Consider the following 7500-nt stretch of genomic DNA (forward strand, 5'->3'; position numbering starts at 1 on the left):
GATGGCGGGGTGCAGGAGCTGCAGGCAGCCTCCAGCAGCTGATGGCGGGGTGCAGGAGCTGCAGCCAGCGTCCAGCAGCTGATGGTGGGGTGGAGGAGCTGCAGCCAGCCTCCAGCAGCCAGCCTCCAGCTAGTGATGGCGGGGTGGAGAAGCAGGCAGCCTCCATCAGCTGATGGCGGGGTGTAGGAGCAGAAGCCAGCCTCCAGCTGGTGATGGCGGGGTGCAGGAGCTGCAGGCAGCCTCCAGCAGCTGATGGCGGGGTGCAGGAGCTGCAGGCAGCCTCCAGCAGCTGATGGCGGGGTGGAGGAGCTGCAGCCAGCGTCCAGCAGCTGATGGTGGGGTGGAGGAGCTGCAGCCAGCGTCCAGCAGCTGATGGTTGGGTGGAGGAGCAGCAGCCAGCCTCCAGCAGCTGATGGCGGGGTGCAGGAGCAGCAGCCAGCCTCCAGCAGCTGATGGCGGGGTGGAGGAGCTGCAGCCAGCCTCCAGCAGCCAGCCTCCAGCTAGTGATGGCGGGGTGGAGAAGCAGGCAGCCTCCATCAGCTGATGGCGGGGTGGAGGAGCAGAAGCCAGCCTCCAGCAGCTGATGGCGGGGTGCAGGAGCTGCAGCCAGCGTCCAGCAGCTGATGGTGGGGTGGAGGAGCTGCAGCCAGCCTCCAGCAGCCAGCCTCCAGCAGCTGATGGCGGGGTGCAGGAGCAGCAGCCAGCCTCCAGCAGCTGATGGCGGGGTGGAGGAGCAGCAGCCAGCCTCCAGCAGCCAGCCTCCAGCTGCTGATGGCGGGGTGGAGGAACAGAAGCCTCCAGCAGCTGATGGCAGGGTGCAGGAGCAGCAGCCAGCCTCCAGCTGGTGATGGCGGGGTGGAGGAGCTGAAACCTGGGTCGGACCTGGTCTGCAGCAGGGCCCATTACCACTCAGAAGCTGATGGCAGTGTGTGTTTAGGTCCCTGCGGGGTGGATGAGCTGAAACCTGGGTCAGACTTGGTGTGCAGCAGGGCTCAGCACCCTCCAGAAGCCGATGACAGTGTGTCTTTAACTCCCTGCCTGGTGGGAGAGCTGAAAGCTGGGTCGGACCTGGTCTTTAGCAGAGCTCAGCAGCCTCCAGAAGCTGATGGCAGTGTGTGTTTCATCCCCTGCGGGGTGGGAGAGCTGAAACGTGGGTCGGACCTGGTCTGCAGCAGGGCCCATCACCATCCAGAAGCTGACGGCGGTGTGTGTTTAAGTCCCTGCGGGGTGGGAGAGCCATAACCTGGGTCGGACCTGGTCTGCAGCAGAGCTCAGCAGCCTCCAGAACCTGATGGCAGTGTGTCTTTAATCCACTGCGGGGTGCAGGAGCTGAAACCTGGGTCGGACCTGGTCTGCAGCAGGGCTCAGCAGCCAGCAGAAGGTGATGGCAGTGTGTGTTTAGTTCCCTGCGGGGTGCAGGAGCTGAAACCTGGGTCGGACCTGGTCTGCAGCAGAGCTCAGCAGCCAGCAGAAGCTGATGGCAGTGTGTGTTTAATTCCCTGCCTGGTGGGAGAGCTGTAACCCGGGTCGGACTTGGTCTGCAGCAGGGCCCATCACCATCCAGAAGCTGATGGCAGTGTGTCTTTAATTCCCTGCGGGGTGGAGGAGCAGAAACCTGGGTCGGACCTGGTCTATAGCAGAGCTCAGCAGCCTCCAGCAGCTGATGGCAGTGTGTGTTTAAGTCCCTGCCTGGTGTGAGAGCTGAAACCTGGGTCGGACCTGGTCTATAGCAGAGCTCAGCAGCCTCCAGCAGCTGATGGCTGCGTGTGTTTAAGTCCCTGCGGGGTGCAGGAGCTGAAACCTGGGTCGGACCTGGTCTATGGCAGAGCTCAGCAGCCTCCAGAAGCTGATGGCAGCGTGCCTCTAAGTCCCTGCCTGGTGGGAGAGCTGAAACCTGGGTCGGACCTGGTCTATAGCAGAGCTCAGCAGCCTCCAGCAGCTGATGGCTGCGTGTGTTTAAGTCCCTGCGGGGTGCAGGAGCTGAAACCTGGGTCGGACCTGGTCTATGGCAGAGCTCAGCAGCCTCCAGAAGCTGATGGCAGCGTGCCTCTAAGTCCCTGCCTGGTGGGAGAGCTGAAACCTGGGTCGGACATGGTCTGCAGCAGGGCTCGGCAGCCTCCAGAAGCTGATGGCAGTGTGTGTTTAAGTCCCTGCCTGGTAGGAGAGCTGAAACCTGGGTCGGACCTGGTCTATAGAAGAGCTCAGCAGCCTCCAGCAGCTGATTGCAGTGTGTGTTTAAGTCCCTGCCTGGTGGGAGAGCTGATATCCGGGTCGGACCTGGTCCACAGCAGGGCCCATCACCCTCCAGAAGCTGGTGGCAGTGTGTGTTTAAGTCCCTGCGGGGTGCAGGAGCTGAAAGCTGGGTCGGACCTGGTCTGCAGCAGAGCTCAGCAGCCTCCAGTTGCTGATGGCAGTGTGTGTTTAAGTCCCTGCCTGGTGGGAGAGCTGAAACCTGGGTCGGACCTGGTCTATAGCAGAGCTCAGCAGCCTCCAGCTGCTGATGGCGTGGTGGAGGAGCAGCAGCAGCAGCAGCCAGCCTCCAGCAGCCAGCCAGCCCCCAGCAGCTGATGGCGGGGTGGAGGAGCGGAAGCCAGCCTCCAGCAGCTTATGGCGGGGTGGAGGAGCTGAAACCTGGGTCGGACCTGGTCTATAGTAGAGCTCCGCAGCCTCCAGACGCTGATGGCGGTGTGTCTTTAAGACCCTGCCTGGTGGGAGAGCTGAAACCTGGGTCGGACCTGGTCTGTAACAGAGCTCAGCAGCCTCCAGAAGCTGATGGCAGTGTGTGTTTAGTTCCCTGCGGGGTGGAGGAGCAGAAACCTGGGTCGCACCTGGTCTATAGAAGAGCTCAGCAGCCTCCAGAAGCTGATATCAGTGTGTGTTTAAGTCCCTGCGGGGTGGGAGAGCTGAGACCTGGGTCGGACCTGGTCTGCAGCAGGGCTCAGCAGCCTCCAGAAGCTGACGGCAGTGTGTGTTTAAGTCCCTGCCTGGTGTGAGAGCTGAAACCTGGGTCGGACCTGGTCTATAGCAGAGCTCAGCAGCCTCCAGCAGCTGATGGCTGCGTGTGTTTAAGTCCCTGCGGGGTGCAGGAGCTGAAACCTGGGTCGGACCTGGTCTATGGCAGAGCTCAGCAGCCTCCAGCAGCTGATGGCAGTGTGTGTTTAAGTCCCTGCCTGGTGGGAGAGCTGAAACCTGGGTCGGACCTGGTCTATAGCAGAGCTCAGCAGCCTCCAGCAGCTGATGGCAGTGTGTGTTTGATCCCCTGCGGGGTGGGAGAGCTGAAACTTGGGTCGGACCTGGTCTGCATCAGGGCTCAGCAGCCTCCAGAATCCGATGGCAGTGTGGGTTTAAGTCCATGCGGGGTGCAGGAGCAGAAACCTGGGTCGGACCTGGTCTATAGCAGGCCTCAGCAGCATCGAGAAGCTGATGGCAGTGTGTCTTTAATTCCCTGCGGGGTGGGAGAGCTGTAACCTGGGTCGGACCTGGCCTGCAGCGGAGCTCAGCAGCCTCCAGAAGCTGATGGCAGTGTGTCTTTAATTCCCTGCGGGGTTGAGGAGCAGAAACCTGGGTCGGACCTGGTCTGCAGCAGGGCCCATCACCATCCAGAAGCTGATGGCTGTGTGTGTTTAAGTCCCAGGGGGGTGGGAGAGCCATAACCTGGGTCGGACCTGGTCTGCAGCAGGGCTCAGCAGCCTCCAGTTGCAGATGGCAGTGTGTGTTTAGTTCCCTGCGGGGTGCAGGAGCTGAAACCTGGGTCGGACCTGGTCTATAGCAGAGCTCAGCAGCCTCCAGAAGCTGATGGCAGTGTGTCTTCAATTCCCTGCGGGGTGCAGGAGCTGATACCTGGGTCGGACCTGGTCTGCAGCAGGGCCCATCACCATCCAGACGCTGATGGCAGTGTGTGTTTAAGTCCTAGTGGGCTGCAGGAGCTGAAACCTGGGTCGGACCTGCTCTATAGTAGAGCTCAGCAGCCTCCAGAAGCTGATGGCAGTGTGTCTTTAAGTCCCTGCGGGGTGGGATAGCTGAAACCTGGGTCGGACCTGGTCTGCAGCAGGGCCCATCACCCTCCAGAAGCTGTTGGCAGTGTGTCTTCCATTCCTAGTGGGGCAGGGGAGCAAAGACCTGGGCAGAGGAGCGCCTGTCTGCATCCGATCCGGCCCCTCAGCAGCCCGCCGTGAGCCTTAGAGAACCCCCCCCCCCCCCCCCCCCAGCGGGCTCCAGGAACCGGGCCCTGCGTCGGACCCAGCTCAGGCAGGCCCTCCCTCGGGCCCTGCAGCAGGTGGCCCCGTCTATGCAGTCGAAAACCCCGCGAAAATCGGTGTAGAAACGCCCGAGAGGCGTGGTGCGGTTCCCCCGGCCGGTACCGGGTCCGGACCGGTCCGGAAGTCCACCCAGAACACTGCCTGGGGCTTCTGGGCGGCTCCCCAGGCGCAGGCAGTCGAAAACCGCGTGAAAATCGGTTCAGAATTGACAAAACGGCGACCTCGTCGCTCCAAAAACTAAGTCCAAACTAAGCCTTTCGCTTATCGCTTAACGCTTAAGGCGGTCGGCCTTATGGCCAGTAAATGAAAAGTGCCTGCGCCCCTGGAGGTTTTGGAAGGTGCGAGCGATGACCATGCTCGGGTTAGTAGGTGAGGCCATCGGAAAACCAGCGTGAGTTGGCGGGTTTGGGTGGCAATCTATTCCAGGCAGAGTCGACTATCTCTGGGCATCAATTTTGGGATTTTTCCGGCTCAGGTTCTGGGAGAAACGCAGGGGCAAAGTGCACGAGCCGCGGCCGATTTTGGTGGCCTGTCCCTGGGCACAAAGTCTGAGGAGTGTGGGCCTGGTTCTCCGAAAAATACCAGTCTGCTGGAGCTCACTCCCATGGCTCCAGGGGGCACGGCACACCCCCCGGTAGCCGACCAAAGTGCTCTACTCGGGCCAGACTCGGACCCACGACCCGGGGTGAGAACCACAACTACTGGTCATCCTTTTGACCTCCAGGGGGCGCGGCAGAGCCTCCCCAGTCCGACGCAAGTGCCCCACTTGGGCCATACTCAGACCCACGGCCCGGGGCGAGAACCACAACTACTGGTCATCCTTTAGACCTCCAGGGGGCCCGGCACAGCCTCCCTAGACCGACACAAGTGCTCCACTTGGGCTGTACTCTGACCCAAGTCCCGGTGCGAGAACCACAACTACTGGTCATCCTTTAGACCTCCAGGGGGCCCGGCACAGCCTCCCTAGGCCGACACAAGTGCTCCACTTGGGCTATACTCTGACCCAAGTCCCGGGGCGAGAACCACAACTACTGGTCATCCTTTTGACCTCATGGTCATCCTTTAGATCTCCAGGGGGCCCGGCACAGCCTCCCTAGGCCGACACAAGTGCTCCACTTGGGCTATACTCTGACCCAAGTCCCGGGGCGAGAACCACAACTACTGGTCATCCTTTAGACCTCCAGGGGGCACGGCACACCCCCGGTAGCCGACCAAAGTGCTCTACTCGGGCCAGACTCGGACCCACGACCCGGGGTGAGAACCACAACTACTGGTCATCCTTTAGACCTCCAGGGGGCCCGGCACAGCCTCCCTAGTCCGACACAAGTGCTCCACTTGGGCTATACTCTGACCCAAGTCCCGGGGCGAGAACCACAACTACTGGTCATCCTTTAGACCTCCAGGGGGACCGGCACAGCCTCCCTAGACCGACACAAGTGCACCACTTGGGCCATACTCTGACCCAAGTCCCGGGGCGAGAACCACAACTACTGGTCATCCTTTTGACCTCATGGTCATCCTTTAGACCTCAAGGGGGCACGGCAGAGCCTCCCTAGTCCGACACAAGTGTCCCACTTGGGCTATACTATGACCCAAGTCCCGGGGCGAGAACCACAACTACTGGTCATCCTTTAGACCTCAAGGGGGCACGGCAGAGCCTCCCTAGTCCGACACAAGTGTCCCACTTGGGCCATACTCAGACCCACGGCCCGGGGCGAGAACCACAACTACTGGTCATCCTTTAGACCTCCAGGGGGCCCGGCACAGCCTCCCTAGTCCGACGCAAGTGCTCCACTTGGGCTGTACTCTGACCCAAGTCCCGGGGCGAGAACCACAACTAATGGTCATCCTTTAGACCTCCAGGGGGCACGGCACAGCCTCCCTAGTCCGACACAAGTGCTCCACTTGGGCTATACTCTGACCCAAGTCCCGGGGCGAGAACCACAACTACTGGTCATCCTTTAGACCTCCAGGGGGCACGGCAGAGCCTCCCTAGTCCGACACAAGTGTCCCACTTGGGCTATTCTCTGACCCAAGTCCCGGGGCGAGAACCACAACTACTGGTCATCCTTTAGACCTCCAGGGGGCACGACACAGCCTCCCTAGTCCGACCCAAGTGCTCCACTTGGGCTATACTATGACCCAAGTCCCGGGGCGAGAACCACAACTACTGGTCATCCTTTAGACCTCCAGGGGGCACGGCACAGCCTCCCTAGTCCGACACAAGTGCTCCACTTGGGCTATACTCTGACCCAAGTCCCGGGGCGAGAACCACAACTACTGGTCATCCTTTAGACCTCCAGGGGGCACGGCACAGCCTCCCTAGTCCGACACAAGTGCTCCACTTGGGCTATACTCTGACCCAAGTCCCGGGGCGAGAACCACAACTACTGGTCATCCTTTTGACCTCATGGTCATCCTTTAGACCTCCAGGGGGCCCGGCACAGCCTCCCTAGGCCGACACAAGTGCTCCACTTGGGCTATACTCTGACCCAAGTCCCGGGGCGAGAACCACAACTACTGGTCATCCTTTAGACCTCCAGGGGGCACGGCACAGCCTCCCTAGTCCGACACAAGTGCTCCACTTGGGCTATACTCTGACCCAAGTCCCGGGGCGAGAACCACAACTACTGGTCATCCTTTTGACCTCATGGTCATCCTTTAGACCTCCAGGGGGCCCGGCACAGCCTCCCTAGACCGACACAAGTGCTCCACTTGGGCTGTACTCTGACCCAAGTCCCGGTGCGAGAACCACAACTACTGGTCATCCTTTAGACCTCCAGGGGGCCCGGCACAGCCTCCCTAGGCCGACACAAGTGCTCCACTTGGGCTATACTCTGACCCAAGTCCCGGGGCGAGAACCACAACTACTGGTCATCCTTTTGACCTCATGGTCATCCTTTAGATCTCCAGGGGGCCCGGCACAGCCTCCCTAGGCCGACACAAGTGCTCCACTTGGGCTATACTCTGACCCAAGTCCCGGGGCGAGAACCACAACTACTGGTCATCCTTTAGACCTCCAGGGGGCACGGCACACCCCCCGGTAGCCGACCAAAGTGCTCTACTCGGGCCAGACTCGGACCCACGACCCGGGGTGAGAACCACAACTACTGGTCATCCTTTAGACCTCCAGGGGGCCCGGCACAGCCTCCCTAGTCCGACACAAGTGCTCCACTTGGGCTATACTCTGACCCAAGTCCCGGGGCGAGAACCACAACTACTGGTCATCCTTTAGACCTCC

The sequence above is a fragment of the Nothobranchius furzeri genome, unplaced genomic scaffold (assembly GCF_043380555.1).
Source record: "Nothobranchius furzeri strain GRZ-AD unplaced genomic scaffold, NfurGRZ-RIMD1 Scf156, whole genome shotgun sequence".
Lineage (NCBI taxonomy): Eukaryota > Metazoa > Chordata > Actinopteri > Cyprinodontiformes > Nothobranchiidae > Nothobranchius > Nothobranchius furzeri.